Consider the following 15,603-nt stretch of genomic DNA (forward strand, 5'->3'; position numbering starts at 1 on the left):
TTAGGAATAGCTTCAGCCCGCAGCACCCAAGGGAGCAGGTCCCAGAGGGTGACGTCCCAGTTTCCAGCGGCATTGCTTAAAACATGGCACATCCCTTATCTTTCCACGGTGGGTGAGGACCACCCCACTCCTGGCGGCACACAGTCCCCCTGCAAGGCTCCACACCCCTGCTCCTCCATCCTCCCACCCACCTAATTCCAACCAGCTTTGGCTCTTTGTCCAGCAGCCCCCGGGTGACAAATGAATCCCTGTAACTTTCCATTCAGCGGCCTCCTCGAAGAGGATGTGCGAGTGCTTGATTACAGCCCGTTATCAGGTCCCAGCACCGGGATTTTCCCCTCTCCTGTTGTTTTTACGACGACGATAGGTTGTTACAATCTTTCTTTTACAAGACAGCGCTCGTTGCCCGGGGCCGGCTGAGCGGGGTCGCTGATTGCCGTGACTTCCCTGCAGGTATAAAAGCTGCTGATTTATGGCAGGGGAAATTCATATTAACCGTAAATATCTTAATAACAAGCGGTCTGGGAGAGAGGGAGGGCTCTGCATCCAGCACGGACTAATTGCTGTTTAATGGGCAGCATCCACAGCACTCAGTAAAACAATGTTGCTGGTAGAGGGTGTTGCTGAGGTTACAGAAAGGGCTTTTAATCTGCGAGAGGAAACTTGCCCCAGCAGTGCTAACTGCTGCTCTCAGCTCAGTCCTCCTCACGTCCAACAAGAGATAATTATCTTGTATTAAACACAGAGATGGAATCTCCCACTCTCAGCCAACAGTCAGACCTGGAACACTCAGCCATCACCCGCTCCTCCCTCGCCGTGCCTGTGCCCACCCTTCGGCTCCCACGTGCCCAAAGGGACCTCACATCTCCAGGACTCAGCCTGAGGATTGTAAACTCCACTAAAGGCTCCCTAATTTTGTAATATTCTGGGTTTCCTTCACTCAGGAAGGCTCCCAGATGGGTGCTGAGTTGGCAGAGCAGGTGGAAGGTGGATGCTGGGATGTTGTGGGTTTCTACCCAACCTTCCTGCACAGAGATGGGAGGTCTGGTGACCACCCTGTGTGTCCCATGTCCAAAAAGAGCTGCTTCTTACTAGCTCACTCTTTGCTTTTTTATTCTCAGCCCAGGAGAGACTCTTTGGATCAGTGTCTTCCCCCAGATATCGACCTCCCACTCGTCTCTTAATTCAAACTTCAAAGTAACCAAATCTCAGCAGCACTTTCACTGCAGGGAGAGATAAATTGCTGTGAGGATACTTCTCATTTTTTCACATAAACCCTGCAGTTTTTGGTTCACAGGGTCTCTTTCAACACGTAGGGAGGTTTCATCTGTATCACATCCTTCGCAGAGGTCTGAGCCAAAGGACCTCCTCAGGGTTTACACCCAGCTAAGGCAGCAATGAAAATAAAACCCGTGGTTCTGCCTAGATGTAGGATCATTTCCAGGTTTTTTGGGATCAGCTGAGGTCTGGCAGGAAGCTCTGCTCACGTGTGAAGTCTCCTGCCTTTCTCTTCAGGATCATTGTTATGAGAGATCCTGTGCAGAAGTGAGTGATGAGGAGCCACAAAAATAGTTCAAAGGTCTGGCCATTTCCCTACTTAACCATGATATTTGATGGAGTGTAGCTGAAAACATTATTTAAGAACTCGACTTTTAGCAGAACTCGACTTTTAGCAGAACTCTTCAAAGTTCCCTAAACCAAAGGAAAATAGCTTTCCACTGATCTTCCCTTTCCTCACTTCTGATCAATTTAAAAGCAAGAGTGGTTATAAATGCTGGTTATAATTTTTTTTTTTGGACTTCAAATTTAGTCTAAAGTTTGGAAACAGATTACAAAAAAATGTTGTTTGGGTTACCTATGGTACATGAGCAGTAGACACTGAAATAATTAAATCCCAGGGAGAGAGGAAAATTCTCTATACAGGAAAAAAAAAGAGAAAAAGAGCCAATGTAACCCTGGAGAGCAGCATATGCCCTTTGAGCATAAAAAAACCCATCAGGTTTCTTTAAGCTCATGGTTAAAACATGATTTCACCAAGGAGTAAGGCAGTTGGTGAAACTCTTGTGGAAGGTGAGAAATGCTCCATCATTTATTTATTTATTTATCTTTATTTTGTGTGTGTATTGTTTTTGTTTTGTGTTTCCTTTTGTATTTTTTAGGTATTTTTTTATTTTGTATTTTATATTTATTATTTTGTATTTATTTATTTATTTATTTATTTGTGGGTGCCACACACAGCTGGCCCGAGGCTCCTGGACAGATCTTTTCAAACACACCAGAGCACTAAACATGGGCTGCAGGTGCTGCTTTATGGGTCACATGCCCAGCAAATCCCTTATGATAAGCACAGAATGTGTGGGGTGTTGCTCCTCCTATTCCATGCCTCTGTTTCTGGCTGCTTGTCACTCAGTTTTCACTCAACACTTCACTTTGAGCATCAGTCTTGGCAGATCAGTGTGTTGGCTGCAGATAATTAGAAGTGTTTAGGTGTTTAAATCCTCTCATAGACTCCTCAGCAGCACCCAGAGGAGTTTAACCTGTCAGAACCCGATGGCAAAATTGCTGCATCCATCACAGTGTGCAGAACCAGCCTCTTCCACAGCCACCTGGAAAAATAAAGCCCAGATCCAATCCACCCAATAAAAACCAGCCTTTCCTGAGGAGATATTAGTGCCCTGTGCTGCACTTTGCAGCTCTGGCACACAGGATGGCAGATGCTTCCACACCTCAGTGCTGGTTGTCATGGTCTAAAAAGCAGCTTTTCCAACCCTTCTGGAATCAGGATGCAATTCAGAAGCTCATCAAGCTCTGATTTCTCCAAGTGAGGTGACTTGTCTATGCTGAAGAACATTTACCTACGTGAACAACTCTCCATTTAATTTCATTTTTTAGGAGTGAGGTCATTACAAGTCATTCACTGGAAGTGAACACGTCACTTCTCTGCCCCCATTTAGATGGCCCAACTGAAATTACTCCAGTGCACTTGAATATTTGCCTTCTGAAAGCAAAGCCAGTGTGAGAGCACCGAGAAGAAAACCAAATCACATGATGTGTGCAGGTTAAACACGCTCCTGCACCATGGTGCACACACCCATGAAAAGTGGTGAAAATCCAATTTCTGAGTTGTCTTCAGCAGCACATTCCCCAGTTCTCACCAGGAGGGTCTGGATGCAGAGGATCCCACGAGGGAGGGACAGATCTAGACCCTCATGTGCTGGCACAGGGACTCGAGTCTCTTCTTGTCTGAAAAGGAGGTGGAGGAGGGGGCAGGTTTTGTGGGGAGCAGAAATGGATTTCACAAGACCAAATGAGGAGAGATGAGGCTCCAGGTGTGCTGACTGTGAGCTCCACCTGGGAGATGGACCAAGTTCCACTATAGCTGAATTTGCTCCCCAGAAACACTGAGTTTTCCCATATCCACTATGGTTTTGCAGTGGGACAGATAATGTTTAACCCAGGGGGTTGTAAAACCAACAATGGCATCTTCCCTAGCCAAGATGAAGACTGAGAGGTGGAGTTTTACCAAGCTGTTGTTGTTAGATGTCCTCCCAAATCCATGTCTCAGCAGATCTGGGGGCTGCTTTTCCCACACATTTCCAGGGCACCTCAGCTCCCTTCACCAGCTTTTCCTCAGTCCTGCAATCCATGCACAGCAAATGCTGTGCCCACACAGGGTGCCCAGTGCTGTGCATTAACCTCTGAAAACCTCACCACAATCTGAGCAATTTGTAGCCCACTCCTTGTTTTTTCCTTTGAGATAACTCTGACTTGAAGAATTGCTGTGATAAACGAACAAGTAGATTCATGGCACCGAGGGTAATCCCTGAGAGGAGTGGAGAGGATACAGCTTGGCAGTAAAACTGGGCAGTGGGTACATAAATTTCTCCCAGGCATGAAGACAAGTGGCAGCAATGTCAGAGGCATTAACACCTCCCCTCAGGTGGAATTGTTTCAGTGTGTCTCCAGTCTTGGGGTCGATACACATTTCAAAAACTCCTTGAGAAATCAAAGCCTGGGAGGTCTGTGTGAGCCATTCCAGGAGGCTGTAAATTTTATTTTAAAAGGAAGAATTTAGAATTGCATAAACAGTGAAGCTTTTCCTCACAAAGAGTGGAGTGTTTTACAGCATCAGCTTTAGCCAGTCATCAAATCGCCTGTTGTGTTAAAATAATTGTGCAAGTCAAAATTATATGCACATTTCAGGATAAAATACCCACAGTGAGACTAAAATACCAACAGAGGAAGTCTCGACAAAGCTTCTCTTCCCACATAGATGCTTTTCCCTTGACACACAGTGTGTGGATTTTGATAAAACCCATTTGTAGATGCTTTTTTCATGCAAATCACTCCTATTCCCGAGGGAAATGTTATCCACACGTGCAGCCATCTGAGCTACTCATGACCACCAGGGACTTCATGAGCAGGCAGCTCATCAAAAAGCCCAAACAGCAGCAAGGAAAATAATTTAACAACAGGAAAAACTCAGCTGATGGCTGCGGGGAGGATGATCTGCACTGGATACCCACGCTGCTGGCAGGGCTTTGCACAAGTGTTTTACACCTGGAGATCACCTGCACTTACCTATCCCAGTGCAAAGCCCAGGGCAGGCTTTAAAACCCCTCTGAGGTATTTTGGAGTTTAGCTGATGACCACTCAAAGCTGACACAGTTCCAGCAAACTACACCATGCTCACACACCAAGGACTTCTGTGACTGTGATCCTGGAGGATTTGATGTCACAGAAAAGAGAGAAATGCCCTGGGGAGATCCCAGTAACATCTTCTCCCTTCTCCTTATATTGGTTTTACTGATATTTAAGATTTTTAAAGACTGGGGATATTTTCTGCCAGATTATAGTGAACCTTATGAGAGCGTTCTGCCACTGCAGGGAAGAGGGACTAGGTGCTCATCAGGTTCAGAGAGCAGTGGAAAACAACTTGTTTTATCCAGAAAAAATTGGAAAATGGTGCTCAGAGACTATTTTTTTAGATAGAAGATAGAAAAAAAAAATCTATTTGTACTTTTTCTTTGTGATTTGCAAAAAACCCCCACCCTGACACCTTTGCTGTCAGACCCACTGCTCCTCTCTCTGCTCTGACAACCTCTCTGTGCACACGAGGGAAAATCCATCAGTTCTCCAGCAGTCTTCCTGCACTTTCTCCTCTTGGAGTGAGGAATCACAGGAAGGAACAAGAGAATTTTTTGTCATTCCGCAGGACTTATCTCAGTTTCTCCACTTCACAGTATCCACAGCCCCAGGGATGCCTGTTCAAGGCTGCAGCACCACCAGTCACAAAAATCTATATTTATTAGTCTCCACACAGCTTAATTTCTCAGTGCCAAACACAATTCTGCACAGTTCAGAGACCACTTACTCCAAATACCAGTCTCATTGCTTTTTTCTTTCTTCTCCCCAGCCTAGGACAGCAATCTGGCTGCACTTAAAACACTCTGCTTCCCATCTTTTATCCCTTGGAAGGGACTTGAGAGGTTTATTACACACTGTGATCTTATCACCAGCTACTCCAGCACAGTCCTTGGCAGTAACTGGGGTGTCCCATGGTGGCTGGGATTGCACCATGCAAAGGGTCCTTTCCCATCAGGATTTTCTGCAAAGTACAACTGAATTTATATCCATATTATATATATTTTTATATTTATATTTATCTTGTTATTTTCGAGCAATGTTGGCAGTTTATTTCATCACCAAATTGTCACTGGAAGATTTTGATGGGATATTTATGAGGGTTTGAACCTATTTTGTCAAAGTGAGGGTGATGTTACACCACACACTGAAAGCATTTCAGCTTAAGGCTGTTGGGCACTCGTTGTGCTCATGGCAGCTACAGCAAAAAGAGATTAATCTCCTTTTTTAGTTATCTATATCATTAATTATCAGTGGGTTGTGTAGCCCTATGTATCAGTCACACATGAAATAGGTTTAATGTCTGAGGAGCAATGCTGAGAAAGGAAATAAAGTCATATGAAAATTATCTTCTTTCAATGTATTCAGCCCTACCAGGATTTGTTTAAATGAAAGAGGACATAATTTCATGTTTTCCAGTGTACAAATTCACCAAGATTAAACCTTGCCTGGAGGAAGCCAACTTGCTGTTGATTTACACCTGCCCGGGAGCTAATCCTCTGAATCCAGCCTTAAAGCTCTTTAAGAGAAAAATAAAACCAACAACAGTGATTTGTTCTACTAAAAAAAAAAAATAAAATAAAAGAAGAAGGTAAAATAGATGAAGTGACACATGGGAGGAGAAAGAGCTCCCCCATCCAAAATCAAAGCTCAGGGCAATGGCCAAAAAGAAACGGTATCATTTAGGGGCAGATGAAAGAACATGTAAGTTCAGCATGATGTCATGGCTGTTTGTGCAGTTAAATCTCCCTTTATCATCCACCAGACACATAATGGCTTTCTAAGGCTCCCACTGGACGGATGGTCCGTCTCTGTAATAAATGTTGACAAGTTTTATATAAAACTGGAGATCATTTCCAATTCCCAGTGCAGCCATTTGAACCTGTGATTAATAACCTCGCAAATCTTATCTGTTTGAAAATAAGAGGAGCTGGGTTTGTTTCCTTCAGATTAGGGTTCAGGGCTTAACAACAGGAAAATAGCCTGCTGAGATCACTCTGGTTTGCATGGCACATAGAAGTGGAAACCAAGAAAATAGGATTTAAAAATATGCTCAACATTCCTATCACAAAGCAAATAAGATACTTCATGAGTCGTGATAACATTGATTCATGAAGTCTGTGACCAAGCAATTGTTTTATATCGGGCAGAATAGCTGTGAACTGAGAGATAGGCACTTGTACATTTAAATTAAAACACTAATTGGGTGATAAGATGTACCACCAAAAATAAATATCCAGACTCAAACTTGTTGGTGGTTTGTCAAACTGAAATGAGAAAGCTTTAGGTAATGATAGAGAGCAAAATGGGGCAAGAGTTTGGGAATCCAGATCCACATTTGACATGGATACAGCCTCATTTTCCAGTTCCAGATCCTGATATCCAGGATTTCAACAAAAGAGAGAAGAAATGGGGGGAAAAAAAGAATTAAAAAAAAAAACTGCTACCACACTGCTCCAGGCTTTCCCTGATGTCTGGAAAAGGCCTTTTTTTGTGGCAATATGATGATTTACAGAGACAAAAAGGATAAAAGTCAATTAAGAAGTGGTGTCAAAATTAGGCAGGTACAGGAGCTGAGTAGAGCTGAATTTTCCTCTAAAATCTACTTAAAAATCCACTTAAAATCTGCTTAGAGCACGGTATAAAAAATGTTCCTAGCACAGTTTGGGAAAAGGAGAGCTCACTCTGAACCCCAACAGCTTTATCTGCCTCTTTCCAATTCCCCCATTACGTGTTTGCACCTACAACCAAAGCCACGAAGGATGATTAAAAAAATACTGCTGGTCCTTTCCCCTGCAGAAAAAGGGCAGAAAAGAATTAAAAAGCAATTTTTTCCCCTGCAAAAACCAAAGTGTATTCAGCTGAGATATTCTTTAGTTTTCAGCACTCCAGCACATTGAAATTTTCCTGTGAAATCAGGAGCTTCTTGCCAAGATTTTAATTTATTTTTGAAATGTAGCTTTCCGTCCAAAATTGTCAGTGGGTTTTCTCTTAAAATAGCTCAGAGTTATTGCAATATTAAAAAGAAGAATTACCTTGCCTCTGCCTTGTACCCAGTGGGCTGCTCAGGGGGTTGGAGATAAGCACTGAGGACTCTTTAATTATATCTCCTTAATATAAATTTCTTTGTCTGCCTTTAATTTTACGGTGCTTTCATGCAAAGCCAGGGTGGTGAAGAAAACAGCCATTTCTCCTTGTGCTTTTTGTTAAGTGAAAACATCAAGGGTCACCAATAATTCACCCAAGTGAGGAAAGGATGGAATTGGAAAATGAGGCGGATCGTGGAAAAAATCGAATAATCTCTGTAGAAAAAGCAATTTATCCCTGCACTGGCAGATGGCTGCAAACACAGGGATTGTGGGATAACACTCAGCTCATAGGACTCACCTCCTTGGGCCCAACGAGGTTAACACATTTCTCAGGGGGAAAAGAAAAACTGAAGTTTTTCCATCAGTAAATAAAAATCCAATGGCTGATTTCTTGCTCGTTTAAGAAAGATGGTTTTCAACCACTGAATATCCCCTGCTGGCCTGAGAAATGCTCAGGAAACCCCAGATTTCTGTCTGGTTGATGGAAATGTTCTGCTTTGGGACAAAATATGGTCAATAAAAAATGAGGGGGAAAAGAGTCCATAAAATTGGTGAATCTTGAAATGTTTTTCAGGTGAGAAAAAAATGCTACATTCCAAATAATAATGGTCAACAATAAGTACAAAGGAATGAAATTTAGTGTTGCTGTTTTAATTCTTCCTTCTGTAGCATCTGTATTGTCTGACAAGTTAAAATGCTAAGAAAAAACAACTCCATTTTGGTTAAGAGCAATATGGCAATTATGTGAATTGGAGTTATTTTCACTGCCATTCACCACTTCAGAATGCAAAGATCCCAAAATAAAAATGAATTGAAGAACAAGACAAAGTGGATGAATAATATTCAAGGTGTTAATTGCTTGATCATCACCATAGGACCAGAATCCACGTTTGCTTCACTACAGAATGTATAACAATAATATAATATATGGTAATTATTGATAATAGTAATAATTGTAAATAAACAAAACCTATCTCTAAAACAAATATGTAGCATGAAGGAAACAAATGTGTTTGTCCACGAGAGGTCTCTAGAGTCCTGATAATCACAGGATATTTCCATGTATTCCTGTTCTGCTTTGACATGAGACAGATGTTTGGATGTTCATGTCCCTTCAGCAGCTCACAGGAATCTCCATGTGTGCCCCCTCTGGATCCAGCAGATTTTGGCCTAGGAAGAGGATGGATGGAGCTTCTGCGGGAGGGGTGGGAAAATGTCTCCAAAGGGGAGAAAGAATTGATTTGTGACAGGAAGGGATTGAATCCGTGCGCTCCCTGAGCAGAAAAAATACACATTAGCCCATGGCAAAGAGCAACCTTAAGGATTCTGTGATTCTGTGATTCTATTGCTTGCTTATCCCACAGGGAAAAGAAATTCTGCCTTGTGAAAACATCTTATCCAGCACCAAACAGTCAGTCAATGCTGGCACTGCAGGTTGGGGGGAGGATGGAGAAGTGTCAAGTCTTTCTTTCATAGTATTAACTCTACTCTGTGTTGGATATTTGCAAAAGCTGCTCTCCCAGAAATGAGAGGTTACTTTAGCAATTTCTCTGTTGAAACAGTGTGAATTCCCTATTGTTAACCTTTCTAGATTGTCAACATTTTAAGGGTCTGCACAGCTTTACTGTTGAAACATTAATGTTGATTTTTTTTACCTCCTTATGAAACACATGGTTTGTTATGTTGGAAAATCCCTCTAAGACCATCGAGTCCAACTGTTCTCCAGCACTGCCAAGGCCACCACTGACCATGTCCCCATGTGCCACATCCACATGGCTTTTAAACCCCTCCAGGGATGGTGACTCCACCCTGGGCAGCTGTGCCAGTGCTTGGCAATCCTTTTCCTGAAGAAATTTTCCCAGTATCCAACCTAAACTTCCCCTGGTGCAACTGGAGGCTATTTCATCTTGTCCCATCACTTGTTACCTGGGAGAAGAGACCAACCCCCACCTGGCTCCACCCTCCTGTCTGGGAGTTGCAGAGAGTGATAAACTACTGCAGAATAGTTACAGAAAGTATATATTTATTCAGAAATCAAACAAAATGACATTTTCGTGGTATAATTAACAACTATTTCTGCTTTAGTCAGTTACTGACCAGGAAGAAGTGCCAAATATTTACTTCCATGTAAATCCCATTCCAAGGTTGTCCCAACAAAGGTTGTCTGAAAGTATTTACAGGTGATAATGGACATATTTGGAGAAAGATTTGGAGAATCTGTTCTCACAGTTTCACCTGATTATGTTTCTTTTTGTTTGTCCAAACAATAAGTTGCAAATCATTGGCCAGTCCCATCGTTTACTTCTTGTGGAATATTGTTTCTTCAGTCTCAGTTACTGCTCTTCTGAGTCCAGGTAAGATTAAATCCAGACTCCATGTATCATTCCCACAAAATATATCTCCTTGCTGATGAGCTGGAGCATTCTCAGCACCTGGGGACTTCTCTTACCACCTTTTGACCAAAGATTGAAGCAGAAGACACATTAAAGAGCTCACTTAAAGACAGCAGACTTTATTTTTGGCACTCTTTATTTCCCTGTGATAGTCACGGTGACTGGGAATCACAGAGGGTACGAGTGGAGAACCTGAAGGGAAGGCAGAAGCTGGAACATACTGGATTAATGCTGGTTTTACCACTTTTGAAAATCCCAGCAATCACTTTTGGCTTGGTCAGCCCTGGTGGCTGTTAAGTCTCACCGAAGGATGAGAGGAGAGGAGAGCAGAATTCTGCTCTAGGAGTTTTTTAAAGAGAAATAAAGTAAGTCTTTACCTCTTTTAACACACATTTCATCAATCCCCACTGGCAGGGAATAAATCTCCATAGCTAATACCTTGGTATAGTCATCCTTGGGAATCTTTCTGCTTGCTCCCCTTACCAAAAATGGGAACATATCCCTGAAAGATAAACAGTGTGTGCTGAGAGCAGGACCCCCACCCAGCCCTGGGTGAGTGGGGTCCCAGAGTGGGATCTCAGGACAGACTTCCTCAGATCATGGCCCTGTGGAGCCTCCCTGAATCTGGCACTCCCAGGGATCTGGGCTTTGAACAATGAATGCCTTAAATGTGGTTTTCAACTTTTTTTTTTTTCCTTCTGATTTGTGGACCATTAAAAATGTTCCAGCGGGGATACAGGATACCCTTTAAAATATGGAGATTTCTGTGTAGCACATGTGAACTCTTCTTCCTTACTCCCCTTTCATGGAGCCCCAGGGAGCTGCTGGAAATGCCGGCCCTGGGAGATCAAACAAACTCGGGGGCTGTGAATCAGACAGGGGAAACAAATTCAAGAGACAAGGCCCTCCCGGAAACACCCTCTGGAGTCATTCGAGAAGACAAATTGGAAGTGCAAGTCCCAGCAGACTGAAAGGGGAGAGACAGCAAAACCATCCTGAACTCATGAAAGGAAAAGCAGCATCCTGGAGGCAGCAAAGAGATGGACAGGGAGATGCTTCCCTCTGGGATTGCATCCATTTATAGATGCAGAGGAGCTTTCCACCGGGACTGGCTGTGATGTGTCAGCACAGCCCCGCTAACGTGGAAGGGACAAAACCCATCCAGGTGCTTTCCTGCTCCTGGGACCTGCACAAAATCACCCAGGGTCCTCACTCCTCAGCCAGTGTGAGCTAATAAAGTGCCATCAATCATATCTTTTCTATGGAATATTGTAAATAACACTAACACACAGCATTTAAATCAGATGCGTGGTGTGAGTGAGGAAGCATTTATATAAAATAAATGCAGAAAAATATCTCCATCTAATGATTTGATATTTGCTTCTTGAGACAGAGGAGGTGAAGTCATGTAAAACAGGATGCAGAATCACAGCTCACCAATAAACCTGAGGAAGCCTGAGGGAGAAAGAGATGGTCAGAAATGGGTCTTCATTATCCAGTTTGTACCAGTTGCAGAAGAGCCTCGAGCATCAGCAGAGCTTCTCTGTGCTCCAGTATGTCCCAAATGTTACATGAGCCTTTGAAGGGCTTGGTGTTGACTGAAGTCACAATCCAGCTGAAACCAAACTCCACAATCCCTTCCCACAGCAGAAACATTTCGTATTCTGGTTATATTAGGACTGGCTTGTCTGTGGGAAACCATCATGTTTTGGAAATCATGTGAGAGTGCAGATCCTGAGTCTTTTTGTGAGCATGACTCCATTCCTGCTTGTGTGTAGAGCTGGATTTCTAGTGGAAGGTGCCCCTGCCCATGGCAGGGGATTGGAACAAGATGATCTTAAAGGTCCCTTCCAACCCAAACCATTCCAGGATTCTGGGATTCTTTCCCATGCTTTGCCACTACATTCCTTTCTCTCCAAGGCAAATGTAAAAACATGGAAATAATGTTTAAGGAACAATTCATCCGCAGTTCATTAAGGTGAGGGATAACTGAGCTAATCATCACTCATTTCAGTTCTTTTCCATCATTTCCAGAATACCAAATTATCCAGGAACAAGATGCTCCAGCACTAAACATCCAGACAATGCCAACTGTGCTGCTTGAGCTGAACAGTCCTCACCAGAAAACCCAAAGTCTAGCAGTGAAAGGAAGGAAACCCCCTTGTATTATGGCACATTCATAATGTGTATTAAAACTGAGGATTCTTCATAGTCCAACACAATGATTTCCAACATGCAAAACAATTTCCTCGAAAAACATTTCATCATTCTTTGCAGTCACCATTTAAACTATTTTACTGGGGGCAATTGCACAGCATTTACATGATGCATCACCCACCAGGTATCTACAGGCTTCATTTACAGGTTTGACCATATTTTGGGGGTTTTTTTGCCAACTTTCCCCCCTTTTTCATCTTGCCTGCTCAATGCTCCACCCTGAAAAGCATAAAGGCTGCTGTAGGTCTGGGCAGAGCTCACAGGAGGCTGTGATGAACATAAACTCTGGGGTTAACATTCAAAGAATGCTGCTATAGAATCGGCCAGACAATTTCTTCCCCAGAGTTTTCCCGTGGGTAAAAGACAGACCATAGCTCTTCCTTCCCATGAAAGGCACTTTGATCTCCCTTGATGAAATGCTTTATGTATTTTGGGAGTTTAGTGTAATTGGCTCTGATGGCTCAAGGCTCTTCCTCATCCCCAAAACTTCCCCCTGTCGGTGTTTGTTCTGAAAGCCCCACACAGCACACGGCTCCTCCGAGTGCACGACAGATCAGGAGGAGCATATTTATGGCTTTGGGAAAATCTCAGTAGAGATCAGTTAAAATCCTCCCTCTCCATCATGGAAAGCATTTTGTGTGGCTGCTCTGCCTTACCAGGAGTCAAACCTCATGTCATCAGAAAGCTGCCTGACATGTACAATTATGAATTGCTCAACAGAGGGCTCAGTAATGTCTGATGGGATTTATTCTTAGATATCTGGGCTGAACATGATGTCACCCCTCCTGTCGCTGCTGAGGTTTGCCAGCCCAGCAAAGCAGTGGTGTGATACCAGGGCTCCCACAAGGACAGTGTGTCAGGAGAGCAGAACATTTCTCATCACACAGAGATGCACAGATACATCAGCAGTTAGGCCAAGAGACTCTTATTTTCTCACCTCTCCATAAATTATGACATTTATTCACAACTATTGTTTTGGTGTGGAGAGTATGGTAAATAAAGCTATATCTGAAAAGTCACTTATTTTGTTAATCTAATAGAGGAAGGAAAACATTCCTGGCATTATGGTTTTATCAGCTTATAAACATGTGATAGAAGCCTACAGGCCTTAGAATAACAGCAGAAACAAGACTAGGAAAGGAAACACTGAGATCTGGATGCTTTAGTAAAGACACCCAGCAGCCCAGCACATTGTGTAACCTCGGAGCTTTTCCCACTCCTCATCTGTTCAAAACACTATTAAATATTCCTAAACTTTGTAATTAATTTTTTTTTCATTCTTTATCAACCAATTATCCAGCCCTTACTCGAAGGACATTTAGGGCTGACAGCAAAAGCAACAAACAGTGGAATTTCCTGTGCTTCATCCAAAAGGGAGGTTTAAAGGTTAAAGGTTACTCAAAAGGTAGCAAGTGTGCATAATTGGGGTCACTTTTCAGAAAGAAAAGATTGTGATCCATCATCTGATGGATCTCCTTCTGCAAATCCATTTCTAACACCTACAGCAGCAAGAAGTCCCTCACCAGTCTCAGCTGCCCAGAGAGACAAAGACCTCAACCATGATCCATTCCCAGGTTTATTGAGCCCAGGGCCATTTCTAGGCTACTTTGATCAAAGCATTGGGGATCAGCACTTAAGCTAACCAATAACTGTAAGAGGACACTCCAGTTGATCATGGCACTCCTACTTTCCCCTCTCCATCCTTCCTGGAAAACATGATAAATACATGAGCAAAGCTGCTGAGACATGTCAGATCTGCATCTCCACCCCCATGCTGGGGATTAAGAAAAAACCGGGTCATTGACCATTCAGCATACTTGGAAAGTCTCTTGTGCACGGAGCAGACACCTCCAGATGTCTCCATCAGTGACGTTATTTATAAGTGGACCAAAGAGCTTGTTGGGCTAATCGCTCCTGGAGGGGTTTAACTCCACTGAGAAAGCTTGAGCAGGGCCCAACTGTTCCACAGCATTAGCTGCCACTCCTCCCCTTGATTTACACCCCTCGTAAAATTTTATGGCCAGATTAGAATGAACTTCACTTGCACCGTGGTTTTATTAAAGATTTTTTTATGCAGAATAAAAGCTAAAATCGATGCTGTAACTAATTAGAGCTTTAACAGGGAAAGGAAAGTACCTCGAAAGAGGGGGACCCAGAAAGCACCAAAGGGTGTCCCTCTGGAGACCCTGCTTCAGACACCTGAGCCTGGAATCTGTTAGGAGAGTAACAATAAAAAAGCCACAGTTTAGGGAAGAGTAATTTTGGATGGAAATGTGACTTTTTATGGTAAACAAGAGTGAGCATGAGGGAGTCAGGGTTCCAGTAAATGGGAGAAGGGAGTGCTTGGTTATCAGTCACTTTGTCTGGAATGTCTTTGAGTTATTTGACTGCTGAGCACGTTCTTATGGAGGGAAAAGTCTACTTTTGAAATAATTAGTTCCTTTGTAGAGATAATTTGGCCATATAGTGCATTTTTTTGATAAATTACAGAGCTCCCTGGGCTACACTTTGCCTCACCAACTGTAAAGCTACAAACATAAATCCAGTAGAAAAAAGACTTTTTTCTTTCCTTTCTTTCTGCCAGTGAAATATAATGTCACTGAAAATGGCCTTTATATCTATACTATGAACACATGAAAAATTGCAGAAAGGAAGGAGAATAAATAAGCGTAGTAAAATATTTACCGTTCTAGACATCAGTAGCCAAGGGCAGATTGATGGGAAATGCTTAGTTGGGGCTGACAGCCTTTAAATGACCTCTTTCCAAGGGCCTGAATCTTGAAATTCCACATGCATGGGAGCTCCAGTGGGACGTGCAGGGATTTTGCCGTGTCAGGCGCTGGCCCATTGACAGCAGCAGGAATTACAGGTGTTCAGTTCCTCCCAGACGTGCTGGAAAGCAGCTCATCCCAAGGAGGCTCCAGCTGCCTCCCTTCATGCTGGATGAGAGCAGATCACATGCTACATTTCACTTCTGGCCAGGACTTACCTCCATTTATTGCTTTTTTTTATGCTCCAAATTAATGCTTTCGGGCTGCAGAAGCACTTCCCGAGATGGATTTTTCCACTGAGAAAGGAGCCACAAGAGAAGGACCACTTCATATGGTCAAAGCGTGGGGCTTGGTAGATTTATTTTAAATTAAATAAGTTATTCCATGTGTCCTGGACACAAGCTCTCTATAAAGTAATTTGAAATCCAGGGAGAAAACCCCCGACAGTCCATTTTTTCAGTCCTCTGAGCTGAAATACCGACCCAGTAG

The 15,603-nt window shown here is 43.1% G+C and overlaps 1 long non-coding RNA gene across 2 annotated transcripts; it reads right to left on the bottom strand.

The window, feature by feature from the left end:
• Nucleotides 1–2,253: 2,253 nt before the first annotated feature.
• LOC108500239 lies at nucleotides 2,254–4,698 on the bottom strand. 2 transcript variants are annotated; one of them, XR_001875793.1, is made up of 3 exons: nucleotides 4,582–4,698; nucleotides 3,156–3,243; nucleotides 2,254–2,463 (listed from the first exon to the last, which is right to left on the bottom strand). It is a non-coding gene; the product is annotated as an uncharacterized LOC108500239 (long non-coding RNA). The 2 variants fall into 2 exon arrangements; XR_001875792.1 differs by having other exon boundaries at nucleotides 2,254–2,606.
• Between the last annotated feature and the right edge of the window lie 10,905 nt (nucleotides 4,699–15,603).

Source organism: Lepidothrix coronata, unplaced genomic scaffold (genome assembly GCF_001604755.1).
Source record: "Lepidothrix coronata isolate B3197 unplaced genomic scaffold, Lepidothrix_coronata-1.0 Scaffold87, whole genome shotgun sequence".
Classification (NCBI taxonomy): Eukaryota; Metazoa; Chordata; class Aves; order Passeriformes; family Pipridae; genus Lepidothrix; species Lepidothrix coronata.